Source organism: Nicotiana attenuata, chromosome 5 (assembly GCF_001879085.1).
Source record: "Nicotiana attenuata strain UT chromosome 5, NIATTr2, whole genome shotgun sequence".
NCBI lineage: Eukaryota > Viridiplantae > Streptophyta > Magnoliopsida > Solanales > Solanaceae > Nicotiana > Nicotiana attenuata.
This window is the reverse complement of record NC_031993.1, coordinates 46,325,722-46,342,281: the sequence shown is the minus strand read 5'-3', so window position 1 is coordinate 46,342,281 and position 16,560 is coordinate 46,325,722.

The following is a 16,560-nucleotide window of genomic DNA, read 5'->3' as shown; positions in this document are numbered from 1 at the left end:
GAAGGTATAGTTTGATTAAAAAATATTTAAGCTATAAAAACATAACAATAAGTAAAAAGAAAAAAAGAAATTTCCCAACCCCTCCGGTCTTCTTCTTCTTTTCCGCCCATTCTTCCCGTCGTGAACCTCCCCTCCCCTCCTCTGCATCCTTCATTTTTACCGATATCCCACCACCACTAACCAGCTTTCCACCTTCATTGTTCCTATCCGTCTGATTCAAAAAGAAATAAATTAGAAATTGTAAATAAACACACAATACTACTGCTTAAATTTTCTATCCTCAACTGCTTGTTTCATACCCAATTTAGAGTTAATGCTAAAGTTATTCCTGTAAGGACAAAAGGCAGAAAGGTCAAAACTTGTGGATAATCCAGAGAAGAACAATCTTCAATAGAGGGGAAGCCTAAAAAATATTCAAAAATTTTAAATGATAAAAGAGTTACAACAGTCCAACCCAAAATTAGAATTTTAAATCTGAAACTTAAGGCAAATCTTACTAAACAATACCATTTCAACCATCAATATCAAGAAAAACAATTGTCCATAACATTATATACAAAAAAAGGTAAAATATTACATGATAAAAATTTTGATTCCGGACTTAATAGAAGGTAACTAAACCAATCAACATAATTAAAAAATAACAGCAAGACACACTCCCACTTGTGTGAAGAAGCAGCGATGGGGGTGGGGGTCGAAAAAGAGAGAAAAATAATAACGAGGAGAAGGATGGGATGGGAAAGAATGGAGGAGTTACTTTACTTTTTCCTTTTTTCATTCTTGTTTTTTTTTTCTACTGTTAATATTTTTTAATCTAAAAAGAATAAGAAAAATATATTTTTATCGAGTATGTGACGTGGATCTGATGTGGATGCACATCAGAGCAAGTGAGGAACACATATTTTCGGAGGGGCTTAAAACATTACTTTTGAATACGTACAAGTGTTCAAATGAAATTATGTGGAGAACAGGGACCGGGATGTCAAAACTGAACAAGTAAAGGTGTCTATTAGGCTATTATGCGTAAATTAAATACTATTTTATATGTTTATATATTTGTATGGGGTAAAATTAACGATGACAGGTGGACGTTCGTCGAGTTGATACGTGGCAGTAAAGACAGGTAGGTATGAGTCGGCAAATAGCTACACCGGTTACGAACATGTGACCGGTGTTGTGTGAGTTCCGAAGATACTAGAACCAAAGACAAAAGTTTGAAAGGAAGATATCGGTTGAAGAATATAGCATTCAAGGAGCAACCGTTACAAAGAATAGTTGCATTTATATTCAATTGTTATGCAGCTATCAAGAGTGGTCTTGAGTTATATTAAAGAGGAACTTGATTTGGGGATCTTGTCTCCCTGAATGTAGCTATAAATTAAGGAATTTGTACCCATTGTAGGCACGATATACTTGTATTAAAAAAAGGCTAAACTTACTATTGCTTTTTATAACATCCTTTTTATCCAATCTTCGTTCTTATTCTTGCTTTCAGAGAAGCTCACTTCACAGCCGTACATGTATTTTCTTCAAATATTGTTAATTAATTCATTTTTGTTCTTTGTTACATTATATTTTTGGATCAATTTAATTCACACGCCTATAAACTACGTTATAAATTCAACTGTACTGTTTTACGAGCAAACAGTTTGGCGCCCACCGTGGGGAATAGATTATTATGGTATTACTTTGATCCATTCATTTTTTACTAACATACTTTGACGCTTTTCTTTAGTAAAGCAAAAACATATATGGCACCTAATAATGTCAACAACTCTCTCAATGTTGGAAGAAATAACGTCAATGAGCTGAAGGCAATTGCTTGGTGGAGGTCAGCGAGATGATTCTACTAGTGAAACCCGCAACGATGGAAATGAGAAACTCTGATCCGGGATGGCTTGCAAGGAGTCCTACCCCTGATGATATAGATGATGAACCCCTTGCTGATACGGTGAAACTTTTGAGAGCACAGCAAAGGAAAACCATTAATCATCTCTCTAGACAGGATCAAATTATGACTGAGCTCTAGCAAGAACTATCATTTGCTTCAAATAATTCCAATGGAGGAGTTTGAGCCCCTCCCAGCGTGCCTGCAAATCAGACAGCGCAAAGAGCCGATAATGTTGCATTAAGGGAAGAGTTAGGATTTAATGATTTTCAAGCAGGTGGTGCATGCAGTGGATCCGTAAATGATAACAACACATATGATACTTTTTAAACTGAGCTCATGAGGTTCATGAGAGAAATGAATGATTGGATGGATCAAAATGCTAAAGGATTCCACGCACTGATGGATCAAATCCTAGGGGCGTCTACTATATTAAAGGGCCCGGATTCAAAGAAGTGTACTGAGCTGTTGTTCAAACCAAGTGCGGCCCAAAGTTGATTCTAAAAGGGTTCAAGATGCCGTATATTTCGAAGTATGATGGAACTTCGAATTCATAGGAGCACATCACAACTTACACTACGGCTGTAAGGAAAATGATTTGGCTCCGCATGAGATCGAATCTGTCAGCAGAGGCGTTCACCAAAGGCCTCAATCCTTTAAGCTCCGATGTGTCACGACCCAAAATCCAAATAGCCGTGGTGGCACCTAACAAACCTGCTAAGTAGCCAATTAACAACAATCCAATGCAAATGAGATTTACTCGGAAAAATAAATGATAAAATAGCTAAACTTTTATACAACCTCCCAAGAATTGGTAGTAAAAATTATGGACTTCTAAGATTTAGAGTTTACAAAGCTAGTATGAAATAAATACACCATCTGTTCGAAATATACATAAATGGATTTATAAATTCAAAGCTACCAAAAATAAGAGGCAACTGTAACCGGGACGCCGGTACATCTCCAATGCCAGCTCCCGCCATGCACATCAACATCAGTTTTAAATTCTGCACGCAAGGTGCAAAAGTATAGTATGAGTACAACCGACCCCATGTGCTCAATAAGTAGCAAACCTATCATCAGGTTGAAAGTAGTGACGAGCTTGGATAAAAGGTCAGAGTCCAACATCAATAGACAAGAATAACTCATAAAAATATAGTAAAAGTAGTACAAATGATAACTCAAAGATACGATGCTCAGCTCGTTCACAGTTACGGAAAATAGGCATGCTTTTCAGGTATAACAGTAAAACCCAACTCTTCCACCGAAATCACCAAAATATGAGTATATCATAAATACTGTGATTTTTCCAAAAAAAAAAAATCAACAACAGATATATTTCATTCTCATATAGCATGAGGAAAGTACATCTATATGCCTACATGTCAATATGCATTTGAAGTCATGAATGTCACAATATCCTTTAGCATAAGGAAATGCATCTCTATGCCTACATTCCAAGTATGGATGTGTAATGCATCACAATGATTAACTCATGTACTCACACTCTTAGAGTACTCAATCTCACTGTCTCACCCTCAATCACTCTGTACACTCAATCACTCGACACTTGGTACCTGCGCTCACTGCTAGTATGTCTGACTCTGGAGGGGCGGATCCTGCCCATTCGCTAATATAAAGCCCACAAGGCCTGCTGCGGCGTGCATCCTGATCCCATAAACAATAATAAATCCTATAAGGCCTGCTGCGGCGTGCAACCCGATCCATATAATAATAATAATAATAATAATAATAATAATAATAATAATAATAATAATAATAATAATAATAATAATAATAATAATAATAATAATAATAATAATATAATATATAAAGCCAATATGGACTGATGCGGCGTGCAGCCTAATCCACAATCTCTCACAACACGGCTCTCAAGCCCCAATTCAATCATCAATATCTCCAGTCTCTCGGGCTCACAAATCTCATGCCAATCAGCCCAAACAATTATAACATGATGTGACAACAAATAATAACAGAGACTGAGATATGATATGCAAATGAATGAATATGACTGAGTATGAAATTGCAATTTAAGTAAATAACTCAACAGTAGAGATGCCCTCAGTGGGTCCCAACAGAATAATCATATAGCCTAAATATGACTTCTAACATGATTCACAGCTCATATAATCAAACAAGTAGGGGGAACATGGAGGTAACAAGATATAACAGCAAAACAAGTCCGGGCATAGTCTAATAGCCAACTAGAATCATGATTTCCCCGGTGCACACCCACACGCTCATCACCTAGCATGTGTGTCACCTCAGTACATCTCTTATAACACAATTCCCAGGGTTAAATACCCTCAAATCCAAGTTTAGATAAGTTACTTACCTCAAACAAGCCGAATCCAATACCGAGCAAGCCAAACAATACTCTAGAAACGCCATCCCATGCATACCGACCTCCGAACGGCTCGAAACTAGCCAAAAGAAACTCAAGAACATCAAATAATGCCAAAGGAAGCAACCCATCGATAAAGGTTGAATCTTTAATCAAAAGCCCAAAGTCAACAAAAAAGTCAATCCCTGGCCCGCACCTCGGTACCAAACAAAACTCACAAAATCCGATTACCCATTCAATTATGAGTCAAACCATACTAGTTTCACTCAAATCCGACTTCGAATCGATGTTCAAAACTCAAAATTTCACTTTATGAAAGTTTAGACAAGAACCCCCAAATTTCTCTTTAAAAGTCATAATCCAAATGACAAAATCGAAGATAGATTCACGAAGTATAATCAAAACCGAGTAGAGAACACTTACACCATTTCATGCGATGAAAATCCTCTCAAAATCGCCCAAAACCGAGCTCCAAATCTCAAGTTGGGATAAAATAGAACAAGACCTCGATATATAGTGAGTTTGCCCAGATGCGTCACACCTGTGACCAAATTCTCGCTTCTGCAAAATTGCATGTGCGGCCCACCTTTCACTTATGCAAGACGCCCTAACTCAGCATCCATCGCTTCTGCAATCATCACTCCGCTTCTGCGGTCGCGCTTCTATGCATATAGAATTGCACCTGCGGTCGCGCAGATGCGCTCATGAACCCGCACCTGCGGCCTTCATGCCCAGCATGCCACTTCTGCTTTTGCGTTGACCCGTACACATCTACGGACTCATATATGCGTCCAAACTTCTGCAGATGCGGAAACAGCAGCAACAACACTTCTTCAGCAATACAACATGAGACAAAAATGATCCGACCCATGTCCGAAACTCGCCCGAGCCCCTCTGGACCCCGTCCGAACTTACCAACAGTCCCATAACACAACATGGACCTACTCAAGGCCTCAAATCACACATAAAAATATCAAAACCACGAATCGCACCTCAAATCAAACTTAATTAAGTTTTGAACTTTCAACTTCCAAAACTCGTGTTAAGCCATATCAAACCAACTTGGAATGAGATCAAATTTTTCACACAAGTCCGAAATGACTTAACGAAGCTATTCCGATTCCCGGAACCACAATTTGAGCCCGATATCATCAAAGTCAACTCCTAGTCGAACTTGTGAATATTTCAAACCTTCAAATAGCCAAAATTTGCCACATAGTGCCGAAACCTTATAGAAATATCCAAATGCAAATTCGGGCATACGCCAAAGTCCAAAATCACCATCCAGACCTAAAAGCATCAAAACGCCGATCCGAGGTAAAATACTAAAAGGTCAAGCTTGGTCAACTCTTCCAACTTAAAGCTTCAAACATGAAATTCATTCTTCCTAACTATTTCCAAATCACCCGATAACCGAAGCCGACGATACACACAAGTCATAATACATCATACAGAGCTACTCATTCCCTCAAACCACCAAGCAAAGTGCAAATGCTCAAAACGACCGGTCGGATCGTTACATTCTCCCCCACTTAAGCATACTTTCATCCTCAAACGTGCCCAGGGTCGTTCCAAATCCATCAAATCTCTATGTAACCTTACCATGCACATACCCGGGGGCATCCCGCGTCACCCCAATCCATGTAAGCTTGGCAGCATAACATAACTGATGAACATTACTTCAACCTTAGTCCGTAAATCTCATAACCCAATTTCCAACATTCGAAATTACTTACAAGACCCGGATCTCACATCTGCACATTGCATAAGTTTGAACAAGCTGCATCAAGCCATAACCAAAACCCAAGATGTAATCACATGGTATAGCACATAACTCGCATACTAACAGCAAAATTTTTCGATCACAGTAGCTGCTTAAAAGAAATCCAATACAGTAATAAACCTCATATCAAATAAAACCTTGTTCAAAACCTTCGTACACTGCTGATGATGAAAGAAACACTCATCAGATCAACAAGTCATGGAGCTCTTTCTCGTCCGATAACAACCAAAGCCAAATTCTAAGCCGACTTCTGATATTGTTCTTCCAAATACACCGTAATCAAATATAATAGTACCCATTCTAGGTCCAATGACCACATCTCATCAAACACAACTATTCTGTTAACTTGCCATACCAATAAAACCTAAAGCCACAAACCGTTCTATCTATGCACCAACAAGTAACAATTCAAGTGTACTCAAACATGAACAATGACTCAAATGAGAGAACCGCCCCGCAAGCTCAACAAGTACCACCACAATGCAATGCTATGAATCCATCACACATAGTAGGACTAAGATACACGAATCTAACACAAAGGATCATATCCTAACATAACCCCGCTGCAATGCGTGACCCATCCAAACATTGATCCATATAAAATACCTCATGCCACAATGCTCAAAATCAATAACCACACGCAATTCGACATCTAGTACACAAAGTACCTAACCATAACCATGAAGAAGTAAATAACACAATATACCACAGCACGGAAAGACCATAACCAAGGCACAATCAACCATTCAACACCCCAATAACCATCTCGCTCGAATTCGGCTACAAGGCCCAAACAGAACTGTATCGCATGTGCATATAACTAACAAATCACAACCCCTCGTAGCAAAGAAGAGTAACACACAGAACATATCAGAACACGAACAAGCTCAACTTTAACCGAATGCCACACCCCTCAATACTAACAGTTCTAAGTCAACAAATTCGACTCGGTGTAGAATACACATCCTCATTGGGCCTACCAATGGGCCCCCAAATCAACTCTGGTCATCCCCAAATAGTTAAATGTCCCTCTAAAAGTCCACAATGACCTAACCATAACACATACTACCATCTGGCTAAACTTGGCCATGCTTTCACAGTCCGCAGCCCCGAAACAATCTGCTCCTGAGAACTCACAGTCTCCAAATTCATGGAACACATGAATCACCATAGTCGATCTGTAGCGGCTCGGTCGGTTGTTTTGAGTATCATAGTCTCGTCCCCCCATTTATTGCCTATTCTGTGTTTGTTTGTTGTTATGTGATCCCTATGTGTTAGAGTAATTGAGTTGCAATCCATGTTACAAATCATGGTTAGGCTATATGTTTCTTTTGTTGGGAACCACTAGGGTCATTTCTGCTGCTGATTTATTTGCTTAAATAAAAATTATATACTTAGTCACATCCAGCATTTGCATATCATATCTTAGTCCAGTTGCTATTTATTGTTGCATCATGTATCCTTGTTTTGGCTGTTTGGCATGAGATTGGTGTATCCGAAAGACGAGAGAGATTGATGACTGAGTTGGGTCCTGAGAGCCGTCTTGTGAGTGAGGTTTGGATCGGGCTACACACCGTAACATGCTTTCTTGGCTATATATATATATATATATATATATATATATATATATATATATATATATATATATATATTACTATGGATCGGGATGCACACCGCAGTAGGCCTTATAGGATTTATATATTATTATTATTATTATTATGGGATCGGGCTGCACACATCAGTAGGCCATATTGGCTTTATATTAGCGTTAGGCAAGATTCGCTCCTCCGGAGTCTGACATACCAGCAGTGAGCGCATGTACCGTACAATGCTGAGATATTGAGTGTGATGAGTGAGAGATGAGGTAGTCAAATTGAGTACTTTGAGAGTGCAGGTACGTGAGGTTATCATTGTGGTGCATTACATGTGACATGCACATTTGACATGTAGATATAGAGACGTAACATTCCTCATATCAGTCACACTTGGCATGTTTTATCGGTGTTGAGCTTGAACTGCTAACTTGAAAGCATGTCTACATTATTGCACTGTGTACAAACTGATTATGATATTTCTCTAAGTTATTACTGTCATTTTTCCTGTCATACCTATACTATTATAATATGGATTTGGACTGTACCTATTTGCGCTACTTTCAGCCCAAGGTTTGTCCTGTTACTTATTGAGTACATTGGGTCGGTTGTACTCATACTATACTCTGCACTTCATGTGTAGATCAAGGTACATTTGGGCACGGTGGTTTCTAGATTTGGAGTACTTCCGGCTTGGCAACTTTTGAGGTAGCTGCCTTGGCGTCTGCAGACCTCGACTCTCCTTCTTTTTCCTTTTATTTAGCACTGTTCTATCTTTCCATACAGTTGTATTAGAAGTTTTGACTATGTTGATATTTAGTAGCTCACGTACTCAGTGACACTCGAATTTTGGGAGATTCTGTATTGAGTCGCGGTATTTCTTATCTGTTATGTATGAGGTTTTTCACTTTTAAACTTGTTACATTATTCTTTTTAATTCAAAATGCGTAGTTATTGGTGATTGTCGGCTTTCCTTGTATTGTGATAGGCGCCATCATGACATGTGAGATTTTGGGTTGTGGCACGATGCCAACTCCAGCACTCGAATAACTAACACATCTCTCATACACAATCATCCCCACGAGTAATAATAAAGGATCGCACATAATCAAAGATAATGTTAATTCCCTTTCCATATTTACAGTCAACTCATGAATCTTTCCCTTTTATGGTGTTTATGCATCTCGTGCCTATTTCCTCTTTTTCAGCTGTCAGATCCGGTAATTTCTCTGATAAAACACCATGGGTATTTTATCCGTGCCTTTCTGTCTTTCTTTATCGACTCAATTACAAGTGTCACTTGTCACCTCGCCGTTGGTCCACGTGTTATGCCTTTTTTCACCAATACAGGATGGTGGTGGACCAATTGAGGGAGAGAGTGAAAGGTGGTGACCTGGGCGACTCTATGTGAAAGAATAGGAGGAAAAAAAGAAAGAGAAAAATAAAAGAAAATTGATCTATCATGCTCTGAAAAATAGTGTAATACACGCACTATGCTTTCCTACCAAATTGTGTCTAAATGACACATTTGAGATGGTTCGAGTGTTCAAATGGAACATACTTAAGATGGAGTGTCTAAGTGATGAGTGTAGACAACTTTAAGGGGCTATGAATATATATATATAATAATTGAATTTATACGAGGTTTTAAGGACACGCGATATAACTTGGTACAAATTAAGAATAAACTAGTTTTGATATTAACGATGAAAGAAATAATGTAAACCACACGAATTTAACAACCTTGGCCCTCGAATTCAGTCACCTTTGAGTCAAATATGTTTCAACTTGCTTATGAACAGAATAACAAGATAATGAAAGCAAGAAAATGACAGTATATTGCTTTGCATTGCGTGAGTATGATATGTTTACAAATGATCAGACTCCCCTTTATATAGTAGGGGAGTCCTACTCTAAGTACAATTCTATATGAGGTAAGAAATTCCATGATTGGCTAATTAATCGGCCTCCTCTTGATACGTGCTGGGATTCGCGCCGTGATCCTTCCCCGATTGCGGATATTTCGTCTTTCCGTTATTCGACTTGGTAAGCTTCCCTCGATCTCTATCTTGTCCGATCTCGATCTTAATCGATCTCAAGGTCACGAGCTCGGCAACCTAACTATGCATCATGTTTCGATATAATACGAGGCTGAACCTTGGCTTATCGCGCTTCAGTCTCGATCAGTCATACTAAAAGGGCAAGCCCGAATATGACCGTACACACAGACACACACACACACACACATACATACATACATACATATATATATATATATATATATATATATATATATATATATATATATATATATATATATATATATGTATGTATGTATGTATGTATGTATGTGTGTGTGCGCGCGCGCGCGTGTGCGCGTGCGCGTGCGCGTGTATTTTTTAAAATTTAACATTACTATACATGATCTAGGGAAGATACCTGGATTCACGTGCCCTAGGAGCCCCCTAATACGGAATCTCACGCCAATCTAATATGACTTTGTCCCCTTTTGTATTATGGAATAAACTCAAGGAAGTAAAAACATGAATTGAGATTCATTGTGGCAATTAATAGTGTGCTAGGCCTTCGGCCAATATGTGGTTGAAATGGTAAAATGAGTATTTGAAAGTGCAAATTATGTTTAAACATGAATTTTTCTTTAAATAAATTGCATACCAAAATATTTTCGAAGAATTAATGCCTTCATCCTAAAAACACCCATAATCTTTTTCGAAAATTGTCACGGAGGCTGGCGTTTAAGAAATGTATGTTCCGTTTAAATAATGGTCTTTCAAACACCCCTTTCTTTTCAAAGAACTCAGGTAATTGATGACTTTGAAAGAAACTCGTAGAAAGTTGCTGCATAAGACGTCCAATGTGACAGCAACAATTTTACTTAACAGTGTACCTCACCCCACCTCCCCTGATTCAACCCTGAGAAAATGAATATACTAATGTTGTATTTTTGTTAATAGCTTAATAACTAGGGGAATTAGCCATCACTGACACTTAAGTTTCTTCGGAAAGTCCACCAAGGACGACTTTTGGATGTTAATGAATGTGTATTTTACATTGCAACTAGTCAACTACACGTTAATGACATTCACATTTGTCCTCTATTTTATGAGGTCTACTAACTCACTATCTTGTAACATTTTATCTCTTTATATTCTTTGTGGGGGTTGTTTAAGTACTAATTTAATACACATTGGAATTTCTAACAGCTAGCATCCCAATTTTTTTCCCTTCATAAGAACTCAGACCAGTATTGATCCAGGGCCCACAAGTGCTCGTTTTGGATATATATATATATATATATATATATATATATATATATATATATATATATATATGTGTGTGTGTGTGTGTGTGTGTGTGTGTGTGAGAGAGAGAGAGAGAGAGTGAGAACATTAGAATTAATCAGAAGAGAGATGTGAAGAACCAAAGAGATATGGCATCATTTTCACTTGATGTTAGATGAAATTACCGGCCACATTCATGTCCCTAGTGTCACAAATTGTGAATTAGAACAGTAATAACAACAAAATATACAAGCATTTGTTACAAGGCCTTAATGTAAAGAAATTTAAGTTGTTAAAGTGCTCAGCCGATTAGATAAAAGGTATACCTCTTCATGGTTTGAAACTTATAGATTGAGAATTTTAGTCATCTTGAGTTACTGAGTTTTAAATTATTAATTTGTATAAATTTAATAAATTTCTTAAAACAAATATAAAATTTAAACAAAACTATTGAATTCGACCGAATGGCCCGAACCCATAACCGAAGAGCTAGCTTCGCCCTTACCTTTATCCTGTAGAATTGCTCTGCTCCTTGGGCAACTGTCAGTCTTATAAATGTCGTCACAATCACTACCTACGTTTTAGCTTACTCTATTGTTACTTCAGACACATCTATCTAGAAATTGTAACTTTCTACCTCCTTTGTTATGTAGGCTTTCTACCAGAGGCATGTCACGACCCAAACCATCAGTGGATCGTGATGACGTCTAACGTATTTGCTAGGCAAGTCGAACATAACAATAACGAATCATAATAACGGAAATGACAAAAATAATACAAATCTAAAGTTATCAACATAACATAATAGCATCGATACATAATAAATTCCCCAGAAATTGTAAATACAGAGTCGTGAGCTCTAAAACAAAAATACAAGTCTGAAATGTCAAATAACAGTACTGTCCGAATGAAAGACACTAGTACAAAATGAAAAGAGATATCAAGACTGCGGTCGAGATGCAGTTCTACCTTGTCTCTCCAAAGATAACTCAACAACTAGCCTCAACTACTGGTGACTCAGTCCAACACCTAGATTTGCACGATTAAGTGCAGAGTGTAGTATGAGTACAACCAACCCCATGTACTTAACAAGTCATAACTAACCTCAGCGAGGTAATAGAAGCAAGAATTATAAATGATACTGGCTAATCACCTATAAAGTTCACAATTCCAACAAGTACAAAACAACAAAATGATCAAGTCGTGAATCACAGATAGAAACCACCTTGGTCTACACAATAACATAACCTACTATGCCCGATCAACAATCCCGCATATAAAGAAGATATGCAAACAAAGTAGGTAAACAAAGAAGGAAATTGCAACTAAAGATGAAATACAATAACCAAATCAAACGGTGGCCAACTTTTCCTCAGAATCTCAAAACCGAACCAAACAGCTAATCAGCTTTTCCCGAATCGTATGTACACCATCAAGAAGTAACATGAGGGGTTGACCCTAGGTGGATGAATTCATATCCACACGCTGCACGGATAACTCACTTGCTGCACAGAAAACTCACGTGCTAATAGTATCAACCGTACAGACAGCTCATACACTGCATGGATAACTCACGTGCCAATAATATCAATACCTCGGATCTGCTCGGAAAACTCACGTGCTGCATGGATAACGCATGTGCCAATATCACAATCCACCTAGCATAGTCATAAGCTCAATATCACAATCCGCTTGGCGTGGTCACATGCTCAATATCACAGTCCACCCGGCCTGGTCACATACTCAATATCATAATCCACCCTGCATGGTCACAGACTCAATATCACAATCTGCACAACGTGGTCACGTGCTACCAGTCCAATCCATATAACATAGAAAGCAGATATGCAAGAATAAAGGTACATGATCTATCAACATCTGTCACGACCCAAAATCACATGTGCCGTGATGGCGCCTATCGCGATACTAGAAAAGTCGAACACTCACAAATAAAATGCATCTTTAATTTAAACATACTGAAATAGGCTTAAGTAAATAATATCTCATAATAAGTGGAATAAAACACAACAACTCATTATAGAATTTCTTAAAATTTGGGTGTCATTGAGTACATGAGCATCTATAGAATAACATGGTCCGACTGCTGAAACGCTGTCTAGGAAGGTAGAACAGTAAAAATAAACTAAAAGAAAAAGAAGGAGAGTCAAGGTCTGCGGACGCCACGACAGCTACCTCGATAGTCTCCGAATTGAATAAGCTCCAACACTAGCAACATCCATGCCTGGAAGTACCTGGATTTGCACACGAAGTACAGAGTGTAGTATGAGTACAACTGACCCTATGTACTCAATAAGTAACAAGACTAACCTCGAGCTGAAAGCAGTGACAAGCTCAACCAATATAGTCTAAGTAAAGAATTTAACTGTACAGAAATGATAGGAAATATGACAATAGTATTTTAGAGTAATTCATAATCTGTTGGTACACAGTGCAAGAATGTAGGCATGTTTCAAAGTTTAACAGTTAAGCTCAATACAGATAAAATATGCCAAGTATGACTGATATGAGAAATATTACATCTCTATATCTACATGTCAATGTGCAAGTCACATGTGATGCAACACAATAAAAACCTCACGTACTCGCACTCTTAGAGTACTCAATCTGACTATCTCAATTCTCGTTCATCACACTCAGTCACTCAGCATTGTACAATACATGCGCTCACTACTAGTATGTCAGACTCCGGAGGGGCAGATCCTGCCCAAGCGCTAATAAAACCTGCTGCGGCGCACAACCCGATCCCATCATTAATCAATAATACCTACTGCATCATGCAGCTCGATCCCATCATAACTCAATAATACATGCTACGGTGTGTAGCTCGATCTTATCATGAGTCAATAATACCTCCTACGGAATGCAGCCCGATCCCATTATGAGTCAATAGTACCCGCTGCGGCGTGCAGCCCAATCCCATCAATATCACTCACAAACAGGACATCGGCCTCACTCAATAATCAATCTTTCCATTCTCTCGGGCTCACAACCCTATGCCAATCAGCCCAAAACAGTGATACATGATGTGACAATAAATGATAATAGAGAGTGAGATATGATATGCAATGTACATAACTACAAATTAAGCAAATAACTCAACAGCAAAAGAATGACTGTTGTGGGTCCCAATAGTACCATCACATAGCCTAAACATGATTTCTAATATAAATAACAGCTCAAATTCTCCAACACATAGAGTACAATAATAATATTCAGATACAATGACTACACAATTCCACAGAATTGACTGAGTTACAATTTCTACGTTGTAGTCCCACACGCCCGTCACCTAGCATGTGCGTCACCTCAACACCAATCACACAACACGTATTACATGGATTCCTATCCTCAGAACCAAGTTTAGAAGTGTTACTTACCTCAAACCGTGCAAATATCTACTCTAGTAAGCCCTTGCCTAGCGACTCGGCCTCCGAACGCCTCGAATCTAGCCACAAACAACTCGATACAATCAACACAAGCTATAGGAATCATTCCATATGACAAAACTAAGTTCTTTAACTAAAGTCAAAAAGTCAACCCTAGGCCCGCGTCTTGGAATCCGGAAAAATTAACAACATCGAAACACCCATTCAACCATGAGTCCAACCATACCAGAATTACTCAATTTCGATCACATCTTGACCTTCAAATCCTCAAATTTAAGCCTATGAAGTTTCTACAATTTTCCCCAATTTTCAACCCAAAATACTAATTAAATGATGGAAATAATGATATATTCATGTATATTAACCAAATCCGAGTTAGAATCACTTACCCCAATCACTTCCTTGAAAATCCCTCCAAGAATCGCCTCAATCCGAGCTCCAAAAATCAACTTATGAAATATAACTCTAACCATCATTTTTGATATTTAAAAGTCTGCCCAGATGCTCTTCTTCGCGATCGCAAGAAATGCTTCGCGATCTCGAAGCACAAATTCACAGGCTGCCAAAATAACCCTTTGCGAACGCAAATAATCCCATGCAAACGCTACTCACGGGCTTATCACACTATGCGATCGAGAACCTCCTCACGTGATCACGAAGAACAAATCGCGTGAATCGCGAACCCACGCGTTCGCGATGCACTAACTCCCCAAGATTCACGATCGCAGACACTCTCTTGCAAACACATAGCACAAAATCCCCAGCTTCCTACAACACTCTTCGTGATCGCGATCGCGATCCTCCACTCGAAATCGCATATAAGGAAACCATGAACAACAAAAATCAGTAGTTTTCAAAGTTCTGAAATGCGCCGATCATGATCCGAATCACACCGAGGCTCCGGGACCTCAACCAAACATACTAACAAGTCCTAAAACATCATACGAACTCTCTCGAAGCGTCAAATTATATCAAACAACACTAAAACCATGAATCGCATATCGAATCAAGCCTAATGAACTTATGAACTTCTAACTTTCAAAACTAATGCTGAAACATACCAAACCAACTCCGATTAAGCTCAAATTTTGCACACAAGTCATAATTCAACTTTCGAAACCAAAATTCGTGCCTGTCAACCACAAAGTCAACTCTCGACCAAAGTTCTCAACTCTCCAAACTTCTAATTTTTCAACTTTCGCCAATTCAAGCCAAAATCACCTACGGACCTCTAAATCAATATGCGGACACACTCCTAAGTCTAAAATCACCTTGTGGAGCTATCAGAACCATCAAAACTCCATTCCGGAGCCATTTACACATAAGTCAACATCCGATCAACTCTTTCAACTTAGGCTTCCAACCTTACCTCTCCCAATTCATTCCGAAACATCCCCGTAACCAAACTAAACACCCCGTAAAATCACATAACAACAATTGAGCATAAAATAAGCAGTAAATGGGCGAACAAAGCTACAACACTTAAAACGACCCGCCAGGTCGTTACAACATCAAATTTTATACTCCTGACTGGTATAAGTGACATGTTTAGGCGTTTGCATGTGCAAAGTGTGCTATCACAACTCAAATCAGGCAAATACATCACGAAAGTATCAATTATCAAGTTCAATCAGGAGATTAACCTCTATGTATCCTCAAACATAGATCAAATAGCTCACAACAGGGGTACAAATAGAAGAAACATCATAACATTAAGTTTAGAAACCAATTCAAGGCATATCATAATCTAAACACTGCCCTGAGCATGAATAATACCCCGATGAAAGCACATGGGCTCAACCCCACACATGTGCACTACCCATAGCATGTAGCTATCACAAATAACTCAGGCAACTAGTGCGTCAACCAAGTTTAGGTAAGATACTTACCTCAAACAAGCCAAATCAGTACTCTAAGAAGCCCTTCCCGCGTAAATCAACCTCCGGACGGCTCGAATCTAGCCAAAATAACTTAATATTATCAATAAAACCCATAGAAAATAATTCCAAGTGATAAAGCTAAGATTTTGATTTAAGTATGCAAGGTCAACTCAAAAAGTCAATCCCGAGCCCGCACTCCAGAACCCGACAAAGCTCACAAATTCTGAACACCCATGTCGATACAAGTCTAAATATATGTGTTTCATCCAATTCCATCCTCGAATAAACCCTCAAATAATACATTCTCACTCTCCAAAATAATAGTCTAACCCCCCCCCCCCCC